Consider the following 27,404-nt stretch of genomic DNA (forward strand, 5'->3'; position numbering starts at 1 on the left):
TCAATTTTCAGTCTACTAATAAGTTCATCAAAGTCATTTTTTTACTGCTCATTCTGTTTTTTTATTTCTATCATTTTCATTTGATTTTTTTCTTAGTTTCGTTTGTTTGTTGAAATGATCTGCCTGATCACATATATTGCCCACTTTTTCCACTGGAGCCTTTTACATATTAATCATAATTATATTAATTTTCCTATTTGATAGTTTCAACCTCTGGCTCATATCTATGTCTGCTTATGTTGATTTTTTTAATTGCTTCCCATATGCCTCATAAATTGTTTTTTGTTGAAAGCTGAAAATTTTGTGTAGGAAGTAGAACCTGAAGTAATGCATTTTGTTTTGTTTTGTTTTTTGCCAGGCCTTTATTATAAGTGGTTGGTCTTATTAGGTATTGGACTGAGTATAAGCTTCAGGTTCTTCTAATGCAGCATTCTCTAATGGAAACAGAATATAAAACATATGTAATTTAGAAGTTTTCAGCAGCTTTAAGTTTTTTTACTATTTATTTATTATTTGAGAGAGAGAGAGCTGAGCAAGAGAGAGAGCATGAGTGAGGGTGGAGGAGCAGATGGAGGAGAAGCAGGCTCCCAAGAGCTCCGTCAGGAGCCCGACTTGGGGCTCAGCTAGATCCTAGGACCCTGAGATCATGACCTGAGCAGAAGGCAGACACTTAATCAACTGAGACATCCAGGCACCCCTCAGCAGCCTTATTTTAGAAAAGTAAAAATAAAAGTGAATTTAATTAAATAATTACTTAATTTAACCCAGTATATCCAAAATAATACCAACACATAGTTCTAGTTACATTTAAGTGCCCAGTAGCTACATGTGTTTTGTGACGATAATATTAGATAACAAAACTTGAATATTTCCTGTGTGTAGGGTAGAAGTTGGTTTGTCCAAGAGTTTTCCTTAATGTCTTTTCTAGCCTTACCTTTAGGTTTTCTGTTAATGCCTATCCTTAGGGAAATCTTCTCTCCATGTTCTTGACCTTCCCCTAGTAGTAGTAGTACACTACTGTTACTTTATTAATTAGGTGCCTGGTAGTAGGCACTGGTGGGACATTCTGTGTTGTTTTGGTTCAGCATTATTCTTGGGCAGTACTTTTTCCTTGCATCTCAGGGTTGGGGCTTGCTTAATAATTTTTTTTTTCTCTCTAATGATCTGGACTCAATGTATATTTCTGCCCTTCCTCCAGGGTTAGAGAATGTTATTTGTTTTCTTATTCCAGTCACACAGTGTTGTTACCTGTGCCTTAAGTGTGTTAGTATTTTCTTCATCCCTCCAGAGACTTATAGCTTTGTTCCATAGTAAAGATAAGGGAGATGGATACGGGTAGGGTTTTGTGCCCCCTTCCTTCAGGGTTGCTGTTCCACTCCCCTGGGCCCTGTACTACAACAATGTCTTTCTCAAAACTCTGGTCCTACCCCCAATTCTGGTAAAATCCAGTGAGGTTTGTGAATAGTCTGACAGTAAATGCAGTTTACTGGTGTTTTTGCTTCCTGAGAGCCATATGCTGTCATACTAGCTCACATTCTACCTTTAGCATGCTGGTAAATTTTAGTAGAATTACCCTCACTAACTTGTATAATGTTGGGTATCATCTACCTCGGGTAATCAAGAGGTAGTGTGCTGTTTCTCCTTGGAAACATTTGTTTTTCCTTAGATTTAAGGTTATTTGCTTGCTTTGTGATTCTGTTATCTTATAGATTCCAGAGACATTGTGATTTTGCAGGTTTTTCTATTTTCTTAATGTAAGAGGAAGTGACACTGTTTTCAGCTTTCTCCATCCCAAGCAGAAGCTAGAAATCCTGATGCTTACTTTTGAGAAATATAACCCTGTTCTTTTGGAATCACCAATGTACCTCACTGGAAGTTACTGATATTCAAAGAATAAAGTCTAATTCTTATAATAAAACTCTTCAAGTCATACTTTATAATGCTTCAGTTTATGTTGAGAAACAATATATTTTAGTTTGTTTTCCAAACTTTAAGTATAATAACTTAAAAATCCTTTCTAGTACCACAACCCCTCCCCCACACCCCCTTCAGAGAGGCTGATATCTCAAATAAAGGGAGGACTGCCCCTCTTTCCACTTCCTGGCACATAGGAATCAATGACACAGACATTCTTTGTGAGTAGAATAATGGGGGTTGATTGGTGTCATGGTGAGCAAGCAAATGAGACTGGGCAGTGACAATCTCTATATCCTCTCAGGCATGTGGAGCCACACTCTGTGATAGGGTGATACATAATTGGATATCCAGGGTTGATGCATTTACATTGTTTTACAAGGGAACAAGCTCAGACCATGTATTAAAGATTTATGTAGCCAGTACACTGGGCACCAAACATAGGTTAAAAAAATTTTTGGAATAAATTGTTTCTAATCTGACACTTTTACCTCCAGGTATGGATTATTGCAATGACCTCAGCTTACAAATCACAGCTACTAACTAATGGACACTATGAGCCTGTGGCTTTATTGACACCCACCATTTTTTGTGAGTGTTTCATGTTGCCTTTTGTTTTTTTCCTGAAGCTTGCTGTGACAAGTTAGAGCCCATCTGTCTGCTCAGTAACAAGCAAAATGACAAACATAACATAGGAAACGTTCAGATATCCAAGATTGTTTTCTACCATTTGATTTTACAAATATGCTAACATTTAGAACTGATAAATAAATGAAATATGGGTAGGACCTTGAAATTGGTATCATCTTTATGAGAACTGCATGATGGCAACAATATTTTTAAATGGTTATTTGTTTGTATTCACATTTGTTATGCATCTTATATTTAAGTCACTACCTCTCCAAAAGGTTCCAATGCTGTGAAATAAATTAGCTGTCATATTTTATACCAGTAGGGAAGCAAAAGAGCTGCGTCTCTCTTTAGAGCAGGATTGGTACAGGAAGATGTGGACATGTGGTATTACTGGTATTTTTTTCCTCATCTAAAAATTTTTGTTAAATGAAAAAAATCCCCCCTTCACTATATATATTTTTTCTACTATAGTTACTGAGATATTATGGTAGAAAAATTTGTCTGTGATTAGATGTTGATTTGTGTACCTTTTAAAATCCTTAGTTGTCACTATTAGGAAGTGGAACTTTTTTTTTTTTTTTTGTCTATGACTGCCCATTGCTTTTTTTGTAGTGTTACACCTGTGCTTGGGAGATGCTCCCTGGTTTTTTTTGTTTAAGGTAAATTTAATTGAAAGAGTTAAGAAATTAAAAAAATAACTTAATCAGAGGCAATATACATTTGACACATTTTGTGCTCCTTCCCCAGCATATACCTTTGTCTCCCCCAACTTTTCACAAAATACCTTGTATGTATGTAAGAGGGTTAAGCCTAAAAAATGTGCTCAATTGAATTCATGAAACCAGATCAGCTGACTGTGGGATACTCTCTTAATGATGGCATTTGACTATGAGATTCTCCCTCAACCTTCCTACTGTCCTAAACATTGCCTAACTTTGGCTCTAAAGCATGCATGAGCTAAAATATTGTGCAGTTCTTATACAAAAGACTTATAAATACCCACCATTATTGATGTTATTAATATTCTTTTGTTTTAAAGAGAAAAGTACCAGCTCCTCTCATCTTGAGAGCAAATAACACAACTGTAAAAGCTGTTGCCAAGCAACCTACATTCACAGCTCAGATGGGCTGAATTGTTTATATTCATATGTGGATAAAATTGACCCTCTCCTTCTTTGAAAAAGATATATATGAAGTCTTTGAGATATTTCTACCAATATTTTAGGGTATGGGCCATGGCATTGTTCTGTAGGAGGTTCCAAAGCTAACACATTGGATGTATATATCTCTTTCACTACTCTTGCCAATGTAGAGTATAGGTATTTGGTTTGGGTGTGTTTCTGCATTAGATTGTGAGTTTTTGGAGGACAAGGATTGTTCTCCTCACACATAAAAGGATCCTATACATAGCTAGCATTCCATAACTGTGTGATAAGAGATGTGTTAAAAATGATCTATACAGTGTCTGTGCTATAGACACTTTCTGCAAAAAATTTTGTTTGCTAGAACTTAGGAAGAAGAAACTCTTAAATTAAAGAATCCAGCAATATTAAATTATGATAAGCCAATACTAAAGCAATAAGTTAAAAAAAAACTAGAATTATACCATTTTAGAATTAGAAGAAACTTTATGGGACACTTATTCCAGTGGTCTCAAACTTAGTTCTTAGTTGAAGCACCGAGGAGTTTATACAGTTAACTGGTCTAGGATGAAGTTTTGAGTTGGAGTATTTTTTTTTTTTTAACATTCCTCAGGTGATTCAACTGTAGGATTGAGAACCACTAATATAGTCCAACATTCTATGGTGGAGTCTCATTCTATAGTGGAGAAAATAGCCCCAGAAGATTGAGAAGTGTGAGATTATAAAAAGAACACAAGCTCTGGAATCACTGCAAACTACCTGCTAATGTGTGATTTTAGCCATCAGTTCATCATTGTAAAATGGAGACAATAATATCTGTTTGTGGGACTTCTGGAGAGATTGAATGGAGTGACATATATATTACAACTAGAACCATGCCAGGCAAAAATCGACCCTTATCTTAACAATTTTATGGGTTGCAAACATAACATGAATAGAACCTTGATCCACTGATTGCCTGAGCCTTCAGTACCATGGAAAGCAGCAAGGATACCTTTAGCTCTGATGTTTTTACTGGAAAGGAGGAAGCGTTAATATATCTGTTAAGATCCCTGTAGGAAACACAGGAAGCATCCAGAAGGGTAAATGAAGAGAATTTAATGAAGAAACTTTTTTCAAAGGTATAGTAAAGTTAAGGGGACCACCATAGTACCATGAAGCAAAATAGGGCCTGCCAGATAATGAGGTCAGAGTGGTCACTGGAACATGGTATGGCCTGTGGCTGTAAGAAATAGGTCACCAGGAAGAAACCGCACCCCATTTAATGGAGCAGAGGTAGTAAACAAACTGCAGCCTGGCAGGAAGAGAGCTGGGAATGGATCTCTCTCTCTTGCTACTCTCCAATTTTCTGCTGGTGATCACATTGGCTAAGACAGGGGACAAGAAAGCCCAATTGATAGAATTCGTAAAGGTCAGTCTCCTAGTGTGCAGAGCAGGGGGGAAAAAAGAAGGCTCTGAGAGGTCAGCAGCACTATGCTGGGTACTTCATGTGCATGATGTCTTTAAAGCTCATGTTGCTTTGGGGCTAATCCAATTGAACATAAAATTGTCTGAAATTACTGACATTCTCTGTGGCACAGCTTTCAATGCCAGGAATTCACATATATCCATGCTAACTTTGTCCTGAAATAAACGTTCTTAGGCAGTAAAACCTGAACTTCACAGCTGAATATGTGTCCACTATAGAGGATGCACAACTTCCACTCTGGCAAATGGCTGGCTTTGTTGGAGTAGATTCAGCAGGGAAATCAGCATGCAAAGCCTGCTAGCCAGGGATACAGAATAACCAACATCCACTCCTGCCTCAGCAGCTGCCTGCTTTTCCTGAGCCGTCTGTTCACCTCTTGGTTTTGTAATTTATCCACAAAGAAATGAGAAGAACACCTGTTTCTCATTACAAGATTGAGATGTTTTGAGGGAAAAGATCATTCTTACGGAATAAAGATGCTGTCTACTTAAATACAAAGTTGAGGCAGGAGCCATTCCATTGGCACTAATTTTAGTCAGCAAAGAGGACACATAGAAGATACCTGACATTTTATTTCTTTTAATAAACCTATTTTTGAGAATCACCTGGAGAATCAGAGGAAAATAAGCAGGCTTTGCCTTTGAGGAGTTCATGGTCTTGTGGGAGGAATCATAAATGAAACCTTTCTTAAAAGGGAATAATATTAAATTAGATAAAGGTTTTGGTATCTCTTTAAAATGTGCTTTTATATGTATTAAACTGGTGATAGCTAGCTATCTATATACTTATTTATCTACCTGTCTACTTAAATTTTGCTAGAAGCTGATCTGTGTAAATTCTTTCAGTACTTCAAATGCATCGATTTCTGACCAGGAGTACCTCTTGGCACCTCTCCTGCCTGACAAGGCCTTCCCTTAAAATTTCCAAGGTTCTCGAACCATTCGTATCCATACCTTGGTTCTTTCCACAACACCAGCTGATTCTCCATTGGCTGAAGTCTTGTTCTGAATAATTTATCCTAACTCAGTTTGTCATTTTTTTATGGTAAATTTCCCGTATTAGCCCTACTTAGCATCCTCATCTCCATTGCCAACTGGCAGGGGAGAAATTTTATGCAGTAATTTTATAAAATACCTATTTTGGGGACCTACAGACAATGAATGTTCTGTTGCTTTTTTTCTCTTTGTTTAATGCTGGAGGGTGTGACTTTTTCAGTAACTGGGATATTAAGACCAAGAACCAGGGAAATCTTAGGCTTATGAATAAATTCTCAGCCAGATTTATGACAGCTTAAAGTAAGAGGTATCTCATAATAATACTGAGGGGGAATGAAGACTTCATAGTTGACATGACTGTGAGCCAGAGGTGAAAGGGATAGCATTCCTAGGAGTAGCTTGAGCAAAGTTTCAGGGTCAGGTATGGGCACAGTGTGCTCAGGGGTACAGGGACAGCACCATCCTGTCTGGGATAAAGAGTTCTTGATGGGATGGATTATGTCATCTACCATTTATGGTGTGCCCACTGCATATCTGGATCTGTGCCAGGTCACTTTTATTTATAACTTCCATTTTAGACTGAATGCTTTTGTTCTGCCCTCCAAATTCTTATGCTAAAACCCTACTTCCTAGGGCACCTGGGTGGCTAAGTTGGTTAAGTGTCTGCATTTGGCTCAGGTCATGATCTCAGGGTCTTGGGACTGAGCCCTTCATCAGGATTCCTGCTCAGTGGGGAGTTTGCTTCTCCCGCTCCTTCTGCTCCTCCCTGCTCCACTTGTTCTCTCAAATAAATAAAATCTTTAACACCCCCTCCAAAAAACCTCTTTATGTCCCCACAAATATAAAGGCCTTTAGAAGCAACTTAGGTAATGAGGGTGGACGTTCCATGAATGGGATTAGTGCCCTTACAAAAGAGATACGCCAGAGAGCACTCTCACTCTCTTTCCACTGCAGGAGGATTTAATGAAGAAGTGGCCATCTCCAACCCAAAAGAAGGCCCTCTCTAGAACTCAACTATACTGACATCCTGATCTCAGATTTTCAGTCTCTAGAACTCTGAGAAATAAATTTCTGTTGCTTGTAAGCCACCCAGGCTATGGTATTCTGTTATGACAGCCTGAGCTAAGACAAGCTCAGATCTTCGCGATACAGAAAATTGTGTTACACAGCTAGCAAGCAGTAGAGTCCTTAGGTGATTAGCTCTGTCTGCTTTTTATCTCTTCCTGGCAGTATGGTGCCTTATTTTATAGTGTCAGATTGGTGAAGGAGGATCAGATGTCAGGGTTCCTTGAGAACCAGAAATAAAGAGTATGGGAAGGCTCTGGTTGGCATTAGAAGCAATTTTTATGTGCATCATAATTTTAGAAGAATATTTTCTGAAATGATCATACCCCGCCTCCAAAGATTCTTCAGCACGCTAAGCATATTTCAATTTTTTTTGACTCTGCAAGTATTTTTTTATTCAAGTATTCACCCACTATAAAGTCAGTTGCATAAAATTCCTGTGCTCTGTCCAAATCCTCCTGAATCTGGTGATTATTTTTCTCTATTCATTGCCTGAGAAGTAGTAAGGATAATAAAGAGAATGAGAGATGGCCAGCTTCTACTGTGTCTTCTATCTTGTAGCACTTTTTTATAATGGCTGTGTGTCTGAAGGCTTAATAATGTTGTCCCTTTCCCATCTCCACCCTTTCAGAAAGAATTTTACACCACACTAAATATGCAAGACCTTGATATTATGCAATGTGAAGTATAGGAATTGCTTAATGCAGAGAAAAAAAATTCTGTAGGGACACACTAGCATTCTTCACCTTTAGAGAATACATATGATATGTTTATCATGTTCAGTCCTGGGAAGGTCACTTGGCCTTTATATATAGAATCAGAGGTAATTTAGAGGCAGTGGCAGCAAGTCTTCCAGTAATCTAGATCTTGATTAATGTAGGAGACTTTGTTAAAAGGCATATTGAATGCCAGAAATGGATTTATACTAGAGAAATTGTTTGTCTTAATTAGCACTATGAGTATTAGTAAATGGGCATTCATTGGTGAAATAAAATGTATTCAAGATATGGCTTGGCTAAAATATTTTAGAGATACCCTAAATAGGGGAGAAGAATCTAGTTATGGCTATGGTCTGTAGCCTCAAGAAAGTTTCCAGGCTCAATTCTAAAGTGGTACTCTGTCCAGCCATTGGTTGAGGATAATGTGTGTTTCCCTAATGGAAACCATAGGGAAAACAGAATCCTATCTCTGGAATGTTATTGTATCTGCCTTGAGTAATTTTTTTCAGGGCTGGTATAATTAAAGCACCTCAAGTAATGCAAAAAAAAAAATGGAGAATCTTTTGACTTAAATAATGTAAAGCATGAACTATATTGTGCCTTCTACCTAATAAACATTTGTTCAATAAATATCTATGTGTTTAGCAGAAGTGGCTAAACTTTAAGTACTTTAGATCTTTAAAGACCACTGTTATAAGTCAAAAGAACCCAAGAGGTCTTAGATCAGTTGGTGACAGTTAAACTTACTTATTATATTACTTTATTGGCTATGCAGGTTTTTGGGGGATTTAGACCCAACTATAACTATAATATATATAGTTATATATATATTTAGATATAAATATATATAGTTATATAACTATATATATATATATATATAGGAGCAGAACCAGAAATATAGCCATTAGCCCTGCATTCACTAATTGTTCGTCTGTGCTGTAGCCATACCTCTGGGTAGGTATCACCTATCACTGATAATTTAAGAACAGTTAATAATTGTAAATTTGATGATTGTGCCTGTTATGCCACTTCTACCCCCAACTTGATTTGTTTGTTTTTTTCCAAATTGATAGCTCCTGCATTTATGATGAATTTTTATCAGTGAGTAAGTTTTGTTATTTGGTAAAATGATAAATTATTCTTTTGTTTTTAAGGTTAATTGCTGTTCCTTTGTCCCATTCAAGCTTTAATATTTCCTAATGGGTACAAGTAAACAAACCATTGAAAACATAAATACAATTGTGTGGGAAGATAGTTTAAAATAAAGATGGCAAATTCATTTACGTTTAGGGGCAGGAATGGTAATATAAATGTGCAAGAAGTAGGTATAAAGCAATAAGGAAAAAAGGAACTGTGGCCCCATTAAAAAACATTTTTAATACTTTTCTGAGCTGTTCAAATAACACTGACCTCTGGGTGCCATGGATTGTACCAAGCAAAACATTGGAAATGAAATTGATGCTTTCTAAAATTCAAGGTTTTTATAAATAAATATCTTGAAGAGATTGATATTATCTAGCTTTAAAAATATTTATCCTAGTCGTTGTTTATTTATACTATTACCAAAAATGATGTAAGGATAGAAATAGGTGGCTTCTAAGGCCCAGAGAATATGACCAGATTTTATACAGACTGAGACAATCATAGAGCATGGTTAAATATTCAAAACCTCCAACTTTCTGTCACCAATGTATAGTGAGTGCATTCATTTTCCCAGAATACCTACATTTTATAGTCTTGTGATTAACATTCATATGGTAATTAGTCATTATAGTTAGAAGTAAAATATAATTGAAAAACCTATAAGGAAAAAAATGCTTTTCTAATAGCTACAAGCCAAATGTATAAATCTTATAAGATAGAACCTTCTTCTTCAACTCTCTGATATTTATGGTCTTGGTGCCTTTGAAAGATGTGACTTGCGATATTTATCTTAGCGATATAACAACATATAGTGTCCTCATTGAAATGTGTTTTCATGGCTCAACTTTTCTTAATCCCCTAAAGTTCCTGCTGTTAGAAACATTTAGCTGAATTATGTTTATACTTTTTAAATTCTACAAATATTAGGATCCACAACAACAAGAACAAATAAATAGGACAGTCTCTTTGTGCTTGGAATCTTATTCCATAACATTCCAGAAGAAAATTCTCAGTTATTAGGAAATACACTCTATCACTGGTGTATGGACCGATTTGCCTTCAACAACTCCACAACATATGGTTTGTACCTGCTGCTCAGGTGACTGCCAAAGTAGTTTGCTCTAGCTGAGAGCAATAGCTTTGTTGACAGATTCTTTGGCTTGGAAAGGCAGTAGAATTCCTAGATCAGGCTTTGGTGGAGGGGCAAGGCTCAACAGGAAGCTCACCATCCAGGTGAGAAAGATGCCTCTGGAAGCAGCTTGGAAGGTGGAGCTGATAATCTGTGGGAGTTGGTCTATGGATGTACTCCTCAGCAAAGAGGAGATCAAAGGAAAAATTAGGTTGAGAAACCAAGTGTTAAATATTGTTTATTAATAGCTATACCTAGAATATATTCCACAGATAGGTCCGTTTTACCATGTTCTACCACATCTTGTGTTTTACACTTATTTCTTGATCAGTACAACATCAAAAATGCCAGAACCATATTTTTTCACTTTGTATACTCAATACATGAAACACAATGGTATTTTATATATGTTGTCCTTTGATTAAACTGGACATAATAATAAAGACTCTTTTGGTTATAAATTACAGAAACAGATTTGAACTAACTTATGTGAAAAAGATGAATTTATAATCAGGTAAAGACCACATCTAGGTAATAGAAAAGTAGCTAGTGCCAGGCATATAAATGTCAATAGGGTATTTTCCCATCACTAACCCTCTGCAAAATACTTTCCTCTCCCACTGTGGACAAGCTTCCTCTTCTCTTTCGGCTCTCATGGTAGTACACATGATTGTAAATAAGCACCTACATTTACATGGTATAAGGTCAGTCTTCCAGTAAGGGTAAAAAAAAAATCTTTCTCAGCCCCAAGTCTAAATTCTTCAAGAAGAGAGGCTCTTTTTTATGGCTTTGTATCATCTGCCTCTTTATATCTGGCAAGGGTCTTGGACCACCAGGCTCACTGTAGCCCAATGATTGCATGGATGAGGGAAGCAGTTTTTAGGAAAGTGTAAATGAAACAATTCTAAGAGTAGGTGGCCCATTACTTTAGAAGTATCAGTGTTAAAGCAGTTTAAGAGATACGTATGTGTATATATTATATTATATTGTTATATTATATATATATTTTGTCTACTATATACATTATATAATACTATGTATTGTATATAATAATCAATTATAACATAGAAAATATATCGTAAATAATATATAATGTGCATTACATATATAAATATGTATATATGTTTATATATGTATGATGAAATCAATGTACCTTTTAGAGAGTCATCCTGTTCTTAGTTGCTGTACAACGAAGAAAAGAGCTGTATGTGAGGTTTCTTCAAGAATCTTTTGTTGGACGTTGGGTCTTAGGAATTGGGAAGGAAATAGATCCTTTGTTCGGGTGAAGCACTAGGTCTCCAGACAAGAGCTGTTGCTTAATAAAGGCTTCCTTTTTTGCTTCCTGCCTCCCTCTCTCCCTTCCTTTTCTCCCCCTGCTTCTTATAGGGTAACTCATAGCAGTGTGGCTGCTTCCATTTCTAAAAGGCCCTGCTAGTGAAAGAACATAGGCCTCATGAATGAAAAGAGTTGTAAATATATGAGGAAAGCTATATAAATTACTGCTAAGATAGATAAATTGGATTGGTGATAAATATAGTAGAGGGAGGCATATAGAGGTTTCAATGTATTTATGTAAATTGTTATAGATATTGAAGACTTTATATGCACATTTGCTATACTACACAGGTATTTTGGTATCCCCAGAATTTTCTACATATTTTTGATATATTTAACATTATGTTGAGCTCTTGTATTGTTCTAGGCCCTGTTCTTAGCATTTTACTTACCATCCATTTAATTGACATAATAACCTGTTAGCCTCTTTTAACAGAGAGAAAACTGAGTCATAGAGGTGTTAAATAACTTAACATCACACATGTATTGTGAAGCCAGGACTGAGCCTACTTGGTTCCAGAGCTCACCTTAGTGTACAGTCCATATAAATTTTGCCTACCTTTTCTGTGCAGTTACAGTGGCATGACAAGTTATGTAGCTGATAAAGTTAAGGAACATATTACTGGAAATATTTTAGTGAGAACTATGACATTATTATATAAAGGTGAGGAAAGGCATACCACAACTTCCTGTGCTTTTTTTGGCTCTAAGGTGACAGGTGGGACTATTTTAGGAAGACAAGTGTCTTAAAGAACTTTGGGGTTTCTAACATTTTATTTTTTAGTTCAGATGCAGTCATTTGATTAATGAAGTACTAGTGTGAGTTTCCTTAATTTTCAGCCTTAAAAACAAGATCACTGGAAGAATATATGATAAGTTTAAGTAGCAAATATAGTAGGCATGTATCTCTTTCCAAATAGGACCATTTAAATGATCACAGAATTGTCTACATTAAAAATGTAAACCTATGTTATGGCACTTCTGTCTTTAACCTCCCCACAATAGGATATCTTAAATATCAGCTCTACTCTTAATTGGCTGATGTCACTAAATCACCAATAAAATAACTTCCAAATTAGTTTTCTAATTAGCTTGTCTAACCTCAGAGTACTTTTATGTTTGTCCTTGTATTAATTTTATGTTCAGATGTGACTGACATGTTCACAAATGGACAGCCGTAGAGAAAGTAGATCATACACTATTCTTCTTTGAATTATTTGCGACCTAATATTCAAGTAGTAGAAGTGAAGGACAGACTCACTGTATATTATCTGGCAGGTGTTAGTTGGAAACTACCTTAGGTCAAAATCAGCAGATGCTCTGTTTTCACAGTTGTTCATAAGCATCACATGAAAGTAAAGACACCTTGTCTGTCTGATGTGGTCTCAGCATTTGATTGGGGTATTTGGATGAATCCAGGGCAGGATTTGTGCAGAGTGAACTTAGAAATCAACTCGGATCATATCTTTTATCTACTTTGATCCCTTACATGGCTTCCCATTTCATTCAAAGTTCATGCCCAAATCCTCCATGACCTGGTCTCCTTTGGCTGTATCTTTTAACCCTGATTCCAGTCACTCTTTGTTGATTTCGCCCAGCACAAGCCTACCACGCACCTTTGCATTTATATTTCCCTCTGCTTGGAAAGCTCTTCCTCAGACATTCCCAAGGCTCACACCATCTCTTGCTTTTTGTTCTAATTCAAATTTTGTTCTAATTCAAATGCAACTCAGTAAAACTTTTCCTAACTACCCTCACAGAAGTGTCATCCCCCATCACTGTACTTCTTTCTTTTCTTTCCTAAGAAGTTATATCTGCTTTACTTCTGATATATTTTACTTGCTTTTCTTATTGATTATTTTGCCTTATGAATTTAGATATTTTTGTCTGTTTTACTCAACTGGTATAACCTCAGAGTCTAGAATAGTGCCTCGGTAAAATAATGGTTGAATAAATAAATAAGAACAGATGATATATACAAAAAGTAGAGATAAGAAAGGAGAGTGTGATTAACTCTCCAATGGTATTAGAAAATATTGGGAAGACTTCCTGGAAGAGGTAACATCAAATCTGGGGTTTTAAGGATCAATAGGATTTTTCCAGGGGGGCAGTTTGAAAGAGGGCATTTCATACAGTTAAAACAACATGCTATAAAAACTACATATAATGTGTTTGGGAAACTCTAAGCTTTAAAATATTGATGAAAATTGATGAATAATATGTATTAAAGTAAGGATATTATAATTTATTCTTTAAATAATAGAAAGCCCATGAGGAGTTTCAAGCATGAATGATAGAGAATCATGCTCTGCTCTGGTAGCAATGGAGAACATGGATTTGAGGAAATTGAAGTTTGACCTAAGACTAAAAGCCTTAACGATAATGTAAGCTAAGAAGATGAGAGACTGTACTATAGAGTGTGTGTGGAGGGGTGATAACAAAAAGTCTTAACAGGAATAAATGATTGAGTGAGTGTGTGTGTGTGTGTGTGTGTGCATGTGTGTGTGTTTGGGGAGGAGATTTAGAGGAATGGAGGAGCTGAATTTATAATGTTGATGAATTATTCAGTCTATCTCTTATTTGTTGACACTGATGCATTTCTTAGGATAATTTCTGAGTGTTCACCTTCATTTGATAGATCTTGAGAGTTCCAGAACTCTGGTTTATTGCTAATGGGATGCAACTAATATGATAATAGACCTTTCTTTCTTTAAAATCAATGGAAATATCAGCAAAGCAGTCTAAGTTATATCTTTTCTCAACATGCATAATCTTAAAACTTTCTGTAAGACCTCAAGACTGTTGAATTTATTTTGAAGTTAATGGAAAACTTTGATTTTGATTCACTCAAATAAAGCAAAAACTATTCTCTGACAAATCTTCTGCATAAAATTATTCTGCATATGAAATATATCAATGTTTGCTATTTTCAGCTCAGTGTGCATTATTTAATAGAAAGAGGATAAACTTTAAGTCACAGTGACCTGGTCTGAATATCATACCTGTAAGATGACCTTTGGCAAAATTACCAGATCACCATGAATCTTACTTTTCTCATCAGTAAAATAAAAATAATACCTACATCATAGGATAGTTTTGAGACTTAACTGAGCCAATATATAAGTGTAGTGTCCTTCAATTAGAATAACAAAAATTGATTCCAGCTAATGAGCACAAAGGATTTATCAGGAGGAAGTCAGGACTTAAAATATTGATAAGAAGCTAGAGAATGGACAGCAATGGGCAGAAACTAAGGCAACAGGAACCACAGCAACCACCAACCTAAACAGGTCTGGATGCCACCACTAGAAAGGGTCTGTGCCACCTATTTACAACTTTTCATCTTTGTATCACATGCTCAAGATTCTAAGTCTCAGGAAGGAGTATTCTGTTGGCTGATTTGGCTTCTCTCAGCTTCCATACCAGGAGGCTGATCTAGGAATTTCAATCTCAAGAACTCAAAAGGAAATTTGGATGCTGGGAAAAGTAAAATGAATTCTTGCTAGCCAAAAACATGAACCTAATGACTTTGGAGCTGTTTTGACCATAATCCACAGCAAAAAAATACATTTTATATCATGACCTGAGGTTCACAGATGGCTATGTATGTGTGTATTTCTATATAACCAAGACAAAAGTTTCTATAAACTTTTTCTTAGCATATGTGTTGTACTCAGTTTCATTTTATTTTATTCTATTTCACTTTTTAAAAGCTTGGTTCACGGGCCATCATGTTGATTTTATGACTTATGAATGGGTTTCAATACACAGGCTGAAAGCATTTTATTACAATATAATATCAGCGAATTATAGGCACTCTGTAAATGTCAAGTTCTCTTGTACCACCTTTCCCCCTTCATTCTCCCTCCCACTTTCCCATGAAATAAAACTGCAGACAGTGGCTAATAACCAGACACTTGAAGTCTCTTTCATTTTACTGACCTAGAGACCCAGTGTTAATCATATTTTCCTAAACAATGGAGTTTTTTTTTTTTAAGATTTTATTTATTTATTTGACAGAGAGAGATCACAAGTAGACAGAGAGGCAGGCAGAGAGAGAGAGAGAGAGAGAGAGAGGGAAGCAGGCTCCCTGCCGAGCAGAGAGCCCGATGCGGGACTCGATCCCAGGACCCTGAGATCATGACCTGAGCCAAAGGCAGTGGCTTAACCCACTGAGCCACCAGGGTGCCCCTAAACAATGGAGTTTATTTAAAAATTAGGATGTTGGGGCGCCTGGGTGGCTCAGTGGGTTAAGCCGCTGCCTTCGGCTCAGGTCATGATCCCAGGTCCTGGGTTCAAGCCCCACATCGGGCTTTCTGCTCAGCAGGGAGCCTGCTTCCTCCTCTCTCTCTGCCTGCCTCTCTGCCTACTTGTGATTTCTGTCAAATAAATAAATAAAATCTTTAAAAAAAATAAAAATTAGGATGTTTAAAAGAAACAGATTATAAAGAAAAACAGTACTGAAGCAGTAGTAGAATGAAGAGAATAAGGTCTGATTTAAGCCTCAGCAAAACTAGGATTTCCTTTCTGAAATAGCATAGAATAATTATTTGTTCCACACACGGCATCTATTGCTGTTCTCTAAGACTTGGAAGATTAAGCACACCTTTTCTCAGTTTTCCCTATATCGAAAGAGGTATCTGGCCTTTTTTCAGTACAAAAATGTATTTTGATCTAAAATATTGGGTTTGTTTTTTGAGTGAGTGGCTTGAATTAGTAAAATAATGGATTCACTTTTTTATTTCATGTGTGTGTGTGTGGGGGGGTCATTTAGCCCCCAAAGCATTAGGCTCATAATAGGTTTGTCCAAAAGGACTTGAATCGGTTTATATGCTTCAAACACAAGAAAAGTCATAGGTTTAAAATGTTATGAATTGCTTTTTGGTCACTATATATTGCTTAAACCATGTCAAAAAAACTTCTATCATGCATCCACACTAGCGTGCCTCAGTTGGTTGTTACTTCTCAGCAATCTTTTGGTTATTGTTTATTGTTTATTGATTCCCTATCCCATTTCCAAGGAGAACTGTGGCAATTCCCCCTAGATTCAAGCCTTCAGCACTCAATCTACCTTTGTCAAATCCTGAGTGATTTCTCTAATTTGTGTTTGAGGTATACTCATTGAAACTCCTCTGTTTTTCTGTCTTCAAAGAACTCTGTCTTTCCACCAGAGATGCCTCTGATTTTAAGATATATTGTTTCTCAGTCTCATTTCTTCTTGTCTCTTCTGTAACCTAAGCCCCTGTGTTTGTTTCCTCTGATTTACATCTTCAAATTGTCCTTCTCCACTGGAAGTGTCTTCTCTTCTTATAAACATTCTCAGATAGCATAACAAACTACCGAAAACATCTTTGCTCAACCTTCCAGTTCTCATAAGCTGTCATACTGTAACTCTCCTTTCCTTCAAATGCTACTTTCTTGAAAATGCATTCTTGTTACTTCCACTTCTTATTTATTCTTTTCCGTGTCTCTAGCTAAGCTTTTACCTCACCAGTCTCCTGAAATTGTTCTGAGTCTTCATGATAAGACTCTGCAGGAGGTGTTTTTTTTTCAGTTGGTTTCCCTCACAAAGCTCTATTCTAGTTCCTTGACTCCTTCTCAGTTCTTTGTCCTGGAACTGTACCCTGAGGAGTAAGCATTCTCTAGAGCCCTTTCCTGACATCTCCTGGGATGGCAGTTGGGGAGAGGATTCTGGAACCATATGGCCTTAGGTTTGAGATCTGCCACTAGGAGCTGTGCCATCTTGCCCAATTTACTTGTCATTTTCAACCTTGTAAGATGGAAATAATAATAGCACCTATATCCAAGGGTTTCTTGAATATTAGATGAGACAATGACAGTAAGGGACATTAGGGAGTTTTTCCAGGTAGTAAATGTCAGGATCATTTCCCCCCCCCCAATAAAATGGAAACCCTTCTGTTGCGGATGGGGAACCCTTTGCCAACTTCCCATAAGGAGAGGTCCTCCATGATACCACGCTAGACCTCTGTCTGGCCCTTCACTCTCTCTTCCCCTGGTGTGTTAGGAGAAAGGGCCCTGGCATTTAATTTAACCCCCTCCTCTTCTTTCCTCTCTGCTTTCCTCCTTTACAACCTAATTTTGTGGGGCAGTTTGCAGTGGCTAAGTCTATAATATGCTGGGGTTCCATATTAGGAAGTCTGTTGGTGCAACATCCCTAAGCCATGACCTTCAATACTTTTTATACTTGTCTGCCATCTCCTTTATCAATTTGTTGATTCAGAAGTTGGCCAGAGAAAAGAGAGTGCCAACTCATTAGGACCCCTCGAACCTCAACTTGTATTGTTTTCTTTTCATCTGTTATATTTGATTTTAAATTCCAGTCTGTCCCTGCTATTGTCCATCCTATGTACTCCTGCCTATAATTTTCCTAATAAAAAGCTCTTATGGTGTCCTCTCTTTTACAACAAATACAATTGCTCCATTATTTATAAACTTGTGTGTGGATTTTCCTAAAAACATTCATGCTCCTCCACAACATGGTCTGATTCTCCCACTGCTGCTTTTGTGTTACTTAGTGCTCCATATGAACTAGACTTTTTCCTGAACAGCACATAAATTTCTGCCGCTGTGCCTTGACTTATGCTGTTTCTTCAACCTAGAATGGTGTCTGATCTTTATTTTTTTAAATTCTTTTTTTAAAAGATTTTATTTATTTGTTAGAGAGAACTAGAGAGAGAGAGAGAATGAGCAAGCAAGGAGAGCAGCAGGCAGAGAGAGAAGCAGGTTCCCGGCTGAGCAAGGAGCCCAATGCAGGGCTGTATCCCAGGACCCTGGGATAATGACCTGAGCTGAAGGCAGCCTCTTAACTGACTGAGCCACCCTGGCATCCTATTTTTTTTTTTAATTCTGATAATATTCTGAGACCACCTCCAGTGTCATCTTTTCAGTAAAGGCTTTCTTGATCCCCAGTCTGATATAACTTATTCCTTCTTTTGTATGTATTTTTCAATTCTCTTATGACACATTCTCCTAATTTTAAAATTTATGAAGAGGCTATTTATTTTCCCTTGTATAATAAGATCATAACCTATTTAAGGACAGGAGTTGCAGCCTGTGTTTTTAAACTCCATAGTTTCTATTGAGCATTAAGCATGTAATCTTAATCTTAAAGATCCTGTAGTTAGTAAGTGCTCAATAAAAATTTTGTGCTTTAAATTGAGATTAATATATAATAGAGGATACCCATTGGACATATTTTCTACCTATTTGTTCCCCTGTTAAAAAAGAATTTTTTCCCCAAGAAGATAACTGTGATTTTAGCTGCAGTAATAAGCCATTTCTTTTTTTCTTTCTTGCCTTTTTTTTTTTTTTAAGATTCTATTTATTTATTTGGCAAACAGAGATCACAAATAGACAGAGAGGCAGGCAGAGAGAGAGAGAGAGGAGGAAGCAGGCTCCCCGCGAAGCAGAGAGCCCGATGTGGGGCTCGATCCCAGGACCCTGGGATCATGACCTGAGCCGAAGGCAGAGGCCTCAACCCACTGAGCCACCCAGGCGCCCCAAAGCCATTTCTTAACTAAAGGGCACAGTGGTTACAGTTGTCTGAGTAATTTTCTTGAAGTTTCCAGGCTTAAAAAGTTGATTAAGGTCTTAAAACTTGCAGTCGAATTAAAAGCAAAGGTAGCATTGGAATGCTGGTTTGACAGCAGGTAGTTATTATGGCAGCAGTGAGATTCATGCAAAATTTTCATTGAAAGTGAGTCCATAAGCACTCAAAGAATGCCCTCACTGCTTATTTTCTTTAATTCATTCCATAAAATATTTTTCATGGAATGATATGCAGAAGGCATTGAGCTACACATACTAGGTATTCAAAACCTAATTTAGAAAGGCCATAATGTAAAAGATGGACAGCCTGTTATACTTGAGAAAGCTTTTCATGGACCTTTGCTTTCTCCATCATAAATGTATTATTTCTATTTTCTATCACCGTTTCCTTCTTTCCCTTACTTCAGTTCCCTTCTTCCCTTTTGTTTTTAAGTCCTTTTCTTTTTTCTTTTTTTCTTTTTTTTAAGATTTATTTATTTGAGAAAGAGACAGAGAGAATGGGGGAGGAATAGGGGGAGAGTCTTCGGGCAGAATCCTGCTGAGCAGGGAGCCCTACATAGGGCTCTGTCTCAACCCATGAGGTCATGACCTGAGCTGAAGCCAAAAGTTGGACACTTAATTGCCTGAGACACCCAGGTGCTGCTATTTATAAGTTCTTTTTAAAAAATATCCTGCACTCTTTTCTTCCTACATATTTTATTTTATTCTTGACTTATTTACCTGTGGATTTGTTCCACCAGATTGACTTCAGAGAGGTCACTGGAACCAAAGAGCTTGTAAGTAGACCTCACTGCATGCACGGCATGAGTAAAATCCATGAGAGAAGACGTCATACCTCCCACAGTTGATATTGTAGCCTAAAATCATGTTCTGCATTGAAATAGTAGATATAATTGCTGAATGAATAAATTAACAATAATTCTAATACATGAAGGAGGCCTCCATCACATCAGGATAATGAAGTCTTCTTACCCAGACTGTACACTAAGAACTGATGAAGATTTTTCTGTCCATGCTCTAACCGTCTGCCCAGCAAAGTTTTGCTGTTCTCATTACTTGGCATGCTCATGATTAAAGGTTAGTGCTTCTAGAAAATTCCTTCCCTCCCATATTTTTTTCTTTGCTCACTCCTAATTAACTCATCCATCAGATCCTAGTTTAGTTTTCATACAACTCAAATCTAGGATGGGTGTCTGATCGTAGGTAACACTGCATTTTTCCAATCACCATGTTTATTATACCATTTTGAAATTTTTAGTTGACTTAGAAATTAGTTGAATAGAAATAGTTATCTGTTTCTCATTTACTGTTACTTCCATTTGAACAGAGACCTGTATGCCTTGTTCATGACTATATTTTCAATATCTAAACATTTTACTTGGCAACAGCCAGGGTAGAGCCACTAAGTGAAAGCCATTAGCTGAAATATTTAAATGGGACCTTTGGCTTAACCTGGCTTGTCATTTGACCTCTTCTGAAGAACTGGTGGAATCCTGGTGCCTGACTAAATCAACTGCACGAAATCTGGCTTGAGTAAGGGAGTCAGGAAGGATTGATTGGCAGGTGAAACACTGTGTGATCATGGAATAAATGAAGGACAATGTCCAGGCATGAAGCTAGAATGAAAGGCCAAGGGACAATTTGATTAAAACATCCATCTGGAAGGCATGGCCAGGAGCAGGTACAATGCAATGGGGACTGAAACTAGAGACACACTGACATTAAAAATGGTCGGAAAGGAAGGTGGGCTGAAGAGCCTGAAGGCCTTGCAACATATGCAAAGAATTGTTTCATAGAGCTTCTGACCTAGAGTGAAGAAAGAAAGTGAACTGTTTAAGCATGTCAGTCCAATTTGGATAGATGTTGCTATCTTCATTTTCCCATAAAATGCCCTTTAACATGGAGAAAAAAAGAACATAATAATTTCCCAACTAAATTTGACTGTAGAACTATTGTAAGTCTTGGGCAAATTTAACATTTTGGACTGAAGTGAGAACTATTTGGTAATTAATAGATAATAACTTAGAATAGAACAAGCTCCAGTACTTTAAAGGAAAGTGGGGAGACATTTGCATTCTCTGCTTTTTGGTACAGAGGTCTTGGCCCTCTGTATCTTCAGCAAGTGTCTTTTTATACTTAAAAAGTGTATGACTACCGTCATAGAACTTCTCCTCCATACCTATTTGACAACTTACCACATCTTAAGAAATATCAGAGCAGAAGTATTGGTAGTGGCACATGGCATCCCAATAGGTGTGTTTCCAGCAAGTAAATGTTGCTCCTCTTCAGACCCTTTTTATGCTGCCCTATTTTCTTTCCTAATGTGTAATAACACTATTTGAAATTATCTTATTCATGTAGGTAATTATTATCTGCTTCCAGCAGTAACATGTAAGCTCTAGCTTGTTCACCCCTGTATTCACTAGCACCTAGGACATTACCTAGCATGGAGTAGGACTTTGTAAATATTTGTTAAATGATAAATTAAAGAAAATGGGTGGAGTTTGGAATACTTCTGACTTCAGTACATGTTGTGGAGCATACTCTATCTCTTCAAACAATCAGAGAATCAGAGAGAGATGATAAGAGAAAAGCTCTCTCTAACTCAGTAGAATAATGCTTGAGAAACCGTGCATGCTGGTTCACATTCCAGCTGGATACTTGATGAGACATTCTTAGCAATCTATGGGACCAAGCCATACATCTTGTCCATTAGCAAAACTGACCCTGGATAGGGCTCTTATTTTTGAAAATAGCATCTAATTAGAAAATAAGTTGAGGGGCACCTGGGTGGCTCAGTGGGTTAAAGCCTCTGCCTTCAGCTCAGGTCATGATCCCAGGGTCCTGGGATCGAGCCCCACGTCGGGCTCTCTGCTCCGCAGGGAGCCTACTTCCTCCTCTCTCTCTCTCTCTGCCTGCCTCTCTGACTACTTGTGATCTCTGTCTGTCAAATAAATAAATAAATAAAATCTTTAAAAAAAAAAAGAAAATAAGTTGAGAAAAATTCTTGACATACTTGATAGGATAAACAAGGCATGGTCTTCACGAAACAAGGAGAACCAAAAGATGAGAACATGAGGCAGACAGACACTGAATAAGGAAGGAATAAAAAAAAAAAAAGAAACAGTAAAAGTAGATTAAAATCTTTGCTAAAGAATTAAATTGATACTGCCGATAATTAAATGATGATGCATATGCAGATGCTGAAGCTATAGATGTTTAACATGTACTGAGCACTGTGTATTTCAGAACATGCGCTAAGCCGCATGCATATGCCATTGGCTCCCTATCTTCCTAATCATGGCCGCACACCAGGATCAACTGGAGAAAAAATTTTAAACAACACTTTATGCCACACCCATATTCTGATTTAATTAGTCTAGAGTGGGACTTAGGCAGTTCCACATCACTGCACAACTCTAGCAATCACTACCAGCAGAGAATAGAATGTCTCATGAATTGTGCAATGTCATAGCCTAAGCCTAGCCATCTTTATTATTATTATCACTACTATTAAATTTCACAAGTGATTCAAATAAAAAAGCCAGTATTGAAAACTATTGGCAAATATGATTTCATTTAATCTCATTTTGGGGGGATAGGCTTATGATTGTCTCCCAAAATACAGAGAGAAAAGAAATAAATAAAAGTAATGAGGGGCGCCTGGGTGGCTCAGTGGGTTAAGCCGCTGCCTTCGGCTCAGGTCATGATCTCAGGGTCCTGGGATGGAGTCCCACATCGGGCTCTCTGCTCAGCAGGGAGCCTGCTTCTCTCTCTCTCTGCCTGCCTCTCTGTCTACTCGTGATCTCTCTCTGTCAAATAAATAAATAAAATCTTAAAAAAAAATAAAAATAAAAGTAATGAGAAAGCATCCTATAGATATGGGAGAAAATAGGAAGGAAATGCAAACTAAGAATTATAGGCAGGAATTCTCATGAGAGAGGCCAAGGCTGTTAGAATACAAGTAATTATTTACAGCAGAATTGAAAAATGTCTTCAGTTACAAAGAAAAGACTCATTGAAGGGCGTGCCATACTTCAGATAAAATTAATAAGAAAAGAGACATCTAGACACATCCTTGTAATATTTATGAACTTCAAAAATATAAAATATTCTTATGAATCACCTAGCCAGGATCAGAAAAGAAAATAGAAACAAACAAAAATTGGCCACAATAGTATAAACTTTGGGCTAGCTTCAGATTTTTTATGATAGATGAAAATTTTAAAGTGTTCATGGAATTTTGAGGAAAACGGTATGTTACCTATGACTAGCCAAGATGTTGCCCTTCGTGAAGGCAAGAGATAAACATTTTCATTTAAGACGTTAAAAACCTGCTGAAAAATTTTAGAAATATATCCTCCATCTGACTAGATTTTATAGTCATTAAATTTTTATCTCAAAGCATAAACCAAATACATTTTAGACAGATTAAAAACCATATGTGTGTTTGTCTGTACCTATTTATAATTTACATTGTATATATTATATTAACAGTATACTGAAAGATGATATAGATAAGTATTTCAAGGTAATGGCATGAATCAAAAAGGAAAGTATTTAAAAATTGGTTCTTTATATATCTTTTGCCTATAGAAGTTATAATAGACCAAATTTGATTTTTTAATTTTTTTTAGCACAAACACATTTATTTACTAACCAAACAAATGTTTGTGTTAAAAGTAACTGAACACAGTAAAAAAAAAAAAAAAAAAAAAAGCACTATGGAGATTTGCACATCGAATTGAGCTTTCCCATCCTCACAGCTAATTCCTGTCCAAAATGATGATGGAATTTTTACTCAGCTTTTTTCAAAGACCCAAGTACAGGAGACGATATTAATGACACATTCCACCACTAATTTTCTGTCTTCCAATTTTTTTGTTACTGTGCTTTCTTTCCCATCCCATTCTTGATGTTAAACCAATGTGCTCTTTGTGAAGTTGTAGACAGTCTGAGTTTTTCTGCCATCTGCTGTAATTTCTTCAAACTTCTCTCCCAGATTACATGAAAATTGTGTTGTTTTCAAAGTGTTCTCAGTTTTTATGATGAGTTTTTCCCATCAGAAGAGACAATACAATCTGGTTGTCCATCACACCTACTTTTCACAGAGCCATTCCCATTCCTACTTCCTTTATATATTCGTCAGGGCCTTTGTTCTTCACTAAGTGCCATCTTCCTATCTGCTGCTGAATGGTGGCCATGGTGGGCGTGGGCAAGATGATAGACCAAATTTTAAAGAAAACAATAAACTAGGAATATATTCTCAACATACATAGTAGACTCTGTCTATATATATAGACATATATACACAAACATATATGTGTATGGGTATATACACACACACACTGTAATGTTGTAACAAATATGAAACAGATATTAGCAAATGACATTAAAAGGCAATTACCAAATAGAAATTATTTTTGAGTGAATGTGTAAGCAAAAATTTTATTTACTTTTTTTCAGCTTGGTGAGATATAACTCAACATATATCATTGTATAAATTTAAGGCATACAACATGTTGATTTGATACACGGATATGTTGTGAAATGATTACAACAGTATGGTTAGTTAACACCTCTGTAACCTCACATAATTACCAATGTTTTCTTTCAAGTATATAATATGATATTGTTAGGTATAATCACTGTGCTATACACTAGAGTTCCAGAACATATTCATCTTATAACTGGAAGTTTGTCCCCTTTAACCAACATTTTCCCATTTCCCCACACCCAAGCCCATGGGAACTACTCTTCTACTTTCTGTTTCTATGAGTTGTGTGTATGTGTGTGTGTGTGTGTGTTTTAACGATTCCACATATAAGTGAGATCATACAGTATTTGTCTTCCTCTGTCTGGCTTATTTTACTTAGCATAATGCCCTCAAGGTCCATCCATGCTTTTGCAAATATATTTCCTTTTTTGTGGCCGAATAATATTCATATATATATATATATATGTGTGTGTGTGTGTGTATCTATATCTTTATCTATATCTTTATCTATATCTGTATCTATATCTATCTATCTATCTATCTATCTATATCACATCTTCCTTATTCATCCATGGTCAGATATTTGGGTTGTTTATACATCTTGGCTATTGTGAATAATGCTGCAGTGAACATGAGAGCACAGATATCTCTTTGAGGTACTGATTTCATTTCCTTTGGATGTATACATAGAACTAAGATTGCTGAATCATATGGTAGTTCTACCTTCAGTTTTTCTGAGGAAATGTCATTTTGCTTTACATAGTAGCTGCACTAATTTACATTCCACAAACAGTGTACAAGGGTTCCCTTTTCTTCACACTCACTGATACTTTTGTTTCTTGTCTTTCGATAGCAGTCATTCTAACAAGTGTGAGGTGATGCTCCATTGTGGGCTTGATTTGCATTTTCCTGATGATTAGTGATATTGCATTTTTTCATGTAATCATTTGCCATTTGTATGTCTTTGGAAAAATGAACTATTTGGCTTCTCTGCCCATTGTTTAATAGGACTGTTTATTTTTTTGCTCTTGAGCTATATGTGTTTCTTATATATTTTGGATATTAACCCCTTATCACATGATTTCCAAATATTTTTTCTTATTTCATTTGTTGCCTTTTCACTTGGTGATGGTTTCTTTTGCTGTACAGAAGCCTTTAGTTTGACATCATTCTATAGTGCTAATAAAGAGCAATTTAGAAAGACTCCAAATTAGATCTTTATCTTACCGTGCACACAAGCATACATTTATTTATTGCTTTAACACAGTATTTTCTATGTCTGTCTGTATGAGAGCACCATAACCTTTTGCATCTTGATTTCTTTTGTATCGCAATGACTAAAATTTCTACATGATTTTAGGGACAAAAATAACAAAATGGCTAGGCTATTTTAATCTATTTTCACAAAAAACAAGTACACAGTTGTAGAAATATCAAGTCTTTCATTTATACCTGTATCTTTAATTTTCTTATAAGAAAAAAAAAAAGTAGGCTAATGCATGAGTTCTTAGCCTTTTGCTATAATGCCATTACAAATCAATTTGAAAGAATGTGTGCAATTCTTATACTGTAGGGAATGTTTGGCAATTACATTACTTCAGAATTCTGTTTTTTTATAGAATGTGTACTCACTAGAGAGTTAAGTAATGTTAAATAAATTAGCATCTTAATGAAAACTGTAGATTAATATTGTTCCTGTTCCTAAGTAGAGATTTAATTCTAGTAAATCACAGAATTCAATTTTTGCTAAATAAATATCATTGTCTTAAAAAGTATAATGCTACAACTAAGCATTTGCTGTATTCCCTGATATTTAGAGATGGCCATTATTAAAAGAGGAAATGTATTCATTTTAAAGACTAGATGGCTTGGAAATTTTACTTACTGATAGGGCAAATTAGATAGGCACATTCAATACTCTCAATTCATTAGGTAATCCAGTTTTGGAATACAATCATTTTATACTGTTTCACTCAAGTAATAGAATTTTAGCAACGGTTCTATCATAATTTTGATTTCTTTAAAAGATGCAGCCTAGCCACAAAGAATAAGAGTAAGATTCTTACCACACAGTATAATGGTTAGAGGATAGTTTTTAAATGGCATTTTTAATCCAAAGGAATTTAACTTTTCAATGAAATTAAGACCTCAGTGTGATTTTAAAAGATAACGTATATTAAGGAGTTAACTTTAAAAATGCCATATATGTTGGTAAATATGAAATTCCAGCTGAAGTGAGCAAATATTTAAGAAATTTCCAAGTTTTATTTTTATTTTATTTTAATTTATTTATATTTATGTATTTTATTTAATGTTTTATTTTGAACTATAGTTTCTGTTGGGTATTAGATTCAGTGAATAATGGTTATATAAATCACTTTTTGTCATGGACTATAAGGCTTGTGTGTGTATGTGTGTGTACTTTTCATGCTTAACATGGTTTATGAGGTGGTTCAAACTGTAGTTTCCAAAGTCCCTCAAGACTTATTCTCCTGTTCATTTTTTCCCACTCTTGAGTTCTCAGAAACATCTTTGGTCTTGATTAGTGCCTTGAAATTTTGACCACTGCTTGCTCTTCTGCCTTCTTAACTCAGAATGCAGAAGATACAGTACACAATGATACATGCAAAATCATGTATGAACAGTATTTGTTGAGTGCTTATTATATATCAAATTCTGTGCCATTTTGTACCTGTTATTTAAGACTATTGGCAAGTCATTTCACAGATGAGCAAGCTGAAACTCAGAGGTTAAGTCACTTTCCAAGATGCCATAAATATAAAAGATTAGTGATC

At 36.2% G+C, this 27,404-nt stretch overlaps 1 protein-coding gene and 1 pseudogene across 4 annotated transcripts in view; one reads left to right on the forward strand and one right to left on the reverse strand.

The window, feature by feature from the left end:
• GRM1 (glutamate metabotropic receptor 1) overlaps window positions 1-27,404 on the forward strand; it is a 429,394-nt gene that overhangs the window by 231,385 nt on the left and 170,605 nt on the right. The gene's annotated exons all lie outside the window — the stretch shown is intronic.
• On the reverse strand, window positions 23,914-24,316 carry LOC125102544 (fatty acid-binding protein 5-like; annotated as a pseudogene).

Source organism: Lutra lutra, chromosome 6 (assembly GCF_902655055.1).
Source record: "Lutra lutra chromosome 6, mLutLut1.2, whole genome shotgun sequence".
In the NCBI taxonomy this organism is placed as follows: Eukaryota; Metazoa; Chordata; class Mammalia; order Carnivora; family Mustelidae; genus Lutra; species Lutra lutra.